At 57.5% G+C, this 2652-nt stretch overlaps 1 non-coding gene and 1 pseudogene across 1 annotated transcript; both read left to right on the top strand.

The window, feature by feature from the left end:
• Positions 1 to 602: 602 nt before the first annotated feature.
• LOC113405688 lies at positions 603 to 703 on the top strand (annotated as a pseudogene).
• A 1404-nt stretch (positions 704 to 2107) lies between these two features.
• On the top strand, positions 2108 to 2180 carry TRNASTOP-UCA. The gene has a single exon. It is a non-coding gene; the product is annotated as a tRNA-Sec (tRNA).
• The last annotated feature ends 472 nt before the right edge of the window (positions 2181 to 2652 follow it).

The raw sequence follows: 2652 nt of genomic DNA, 5'->3' as shown, positions 1-2652 counted from the left end.
CCTCCTGACCCCAATATCCCCCTGCCCCTACCGGTCTATGGGGCTGGGTCCCTCCCTTCCCCCACCCCCACCCCCACCCCGCAGTGTTGCTGGGTCTCTCCCCGCAGCCCCGCCCCTGGCCCGGGACTCACAGACACTCCCCGCCCGGCTGCTGCTGGCCCCGGAGGGAGCCGGGAGATGGAATCTCATGGAAGGTTCTAAGAATGGCCGCTGGAACGGAGCCGCGTGCGCTGGGGCTGTGACGTACGCTGCGGCTGTGACCTGTAGTGACGTACGCACTCCCCGCAGGCAACTCACTCACTGGAGACCAGAACGACAGAAGGTGTCACGTGTCTGTGGGCGGGGTTATGCAGATAAGCAGTGTCTGGCGGCAGCAGTGAGAGAAGCGAGGTGAACCGAGGGAGCCCGGCAGAGAGAATTCTCTGTGTGTGAACAGAATTCGGTGTGGGGAGTTCGTGCTGTGAGTGCTGGCACCGGAGTCACTTCGGGGCAGTGATTGCCACTGAGCTACGTAGTGACCAAAGATGTGTGAATGGAGTGTGGTGCCTGCCTGGGGGCAGCTCGCGAGGATGTGGAAAGCAGTGGGAGCAAGAGGGCAGCGTGGTGTTGGGGGAGCCTCAAAGTTAAATTGGAACGACAGAGAAGATTAGCATGGCCCCTGCGCAAGGATGACACGCAAATTAGTCTTATAGCTGAGATGAAGTGTGGGGTTGTTGCTGGGTAATTTAGTGCCACATCTGTTTTTATCAGGTGCATTTATGCTTTTTTTTTACGGTACTATGGTGTATATTCCCAGCATTCCTTATTTGCTGGTGTTTTAAAAAGCTTTCTCACCCCCTCTAGGTCTGTGCTGGTTTCTTTCCGTGTGTCTGATGAGCCTTATAACCGGATACTTGTCAGCTCCCCTAACTCCCGTCTGTCCCCAGACATGACATATAGCCTCTTCCTTCCTATCTCACGTGAGCTCAGCCTCTCTGGGCCTCCGTTCTCCCGTCCGGGAAATGGGGCTGGTGGCGCTTCCCGCCCTTGCACAAGCCTGGGAGAACTACCCTGCAGATTAGGAAGATGTTCGGGTAATGGGGGAGGGGCTCAGGGGGAGCATATTAGCACCGTCATTTGGTATCTGGAGTCTGCTTGGAAACAAATATTTCACTAGCTTCCTCGGCATGCGGGGAGGGGCTCCTACTTTCTGACTTGAGGGGGAGATTCCATGATGTCACAGCCCATGGGGGGAGGGGTTCGAATCACGAGCCTGAAGTGGAAGGGCAACGCCCTCCCCCGCTCAGATTCCGCTAGGGGGCTGGGCTGGGATCTCTAGGGAGGGAGACACAGGGAAAAACAGCCACCACTATGGAACCCAGGAGTCCTGGCTCCCAGCCCACTGTGACCACTAGACCCCACTCCCCTTTTAGGCTCACTGCCTCTTCTATCCACCCCCTCCCCACCACCTGTCCATCCCTTTGCTACAGGTTTCTGGGGTGTCACTCCTGCTTTGCACTCCCCCAGTGCAGCCAAAGGCCTTCCCTCCCCACAACCACATATCCTCTTCCCCCTCGTGCTGGATCATCTGCTTGGCCCCCCACCCATTCTCAGGGCGCGCTGTGCAGCATGGCTTAGGATTGTACAAGGGCCCAGCACCAGGCAATGCAGAACGGAAACCACAGGCCCTGCCCAGCCCCACCGGAGCTGCCCTCCAGGTGCATTGGAGCCCAGCACCCTGAGCCTGTGCCTTTGCCTTCCTGCCCCACAGGGGGCAAACTGCAGCCCCCACCACGCTCTGCAGAGGGGAGAAGGGTCAGGCCAGCCAGCCCATTTAGGATGGGGGAATTCTCCACAGCCACTGCCTATCAGCAGGATTCCTCCTCCTCCTCCCTCCTGTGCCTCAGTGCGACTAAATCTCCGCACCTAGACAGACAGTCCGTCCGCTGCACCCCAATCCCCCATGCCTGAGCCTCCCTGCCAAAGTCCTGCACCTGGCTCCAGAGAATTAAGTCTCACATGTCTCTTGTGCACAGAGAGTCTTGGCCTCCCTCATTGGGTGATCTGAGTCTGAGAAACACAGTGTCTGTCTTCTCTAAAGAAGTACTTGGAGAGGTTTGGCCTGTGTGACCATGTGGCCTAATGGATAAGGCATCTGACTTCAGATCAGGAGATTGAGGGTTCAAGTCCCTTTGTGGTTGTGCTTGTGCCATTTTACCTTTGTGCTGAAAGTCCTGCTCCCTTCAGAACCTCTTCTTGACCACTCAGGCCAATCCTCTGGCTTCAGCTACAGCCCGGGAAGGAGTTGGGGGTTGGGCAGGGGCATGAGCCCCACGTGCTTCCAGTCTAGCCTTTCCCATTCCTGACTTGCCAAAGAAAATGGGCGGCTGCCCGGGCTAGTGTGTAGAGCAGTTTCCTCTTCCAAATGTGCGCCTGTCCCTGTGCTTGAGGGGGCTTCCTAAATAGCGCCTTGGAAGGTTGGGTGTTTCTCTGCTTTTCACCAGCTCGGGAAAAGCCTCTTGGGGTAAAATCTCCTGCTCCACTGCCAAAGTGAGCACCTTGAGTGGGAACGGTAAGAGGCCCCACCAGGGGGGCTGGCCCTGCTTTCCTACCGTTTTCTGATGTTGGCCACAGAGCATCAGCAGTCGCCCTGCATGCTGGTCTGCGGGTGGC

The sequence above is a fragment of the Terrapene carolina genome, unplaced genomic scaffold (assembly GCF_002925995.2).
Source record: "Terrapene carolina triunguis isolate 2854851 unplaced genomic scaffold, T_m_triunguis-2.0 Scaffold48754, whole genome shotgun sequence".
Classification (NCBI taxonomy): Eukaryota; Metazoa; Chordata; order Testudines; family Emydidae; genus Terrapene; species Terrapene triunguis.
Note: the sequence above shows the minus strand (reverse complement) of the source record. Positions and strands in the feature narration are given on the sequence as shown.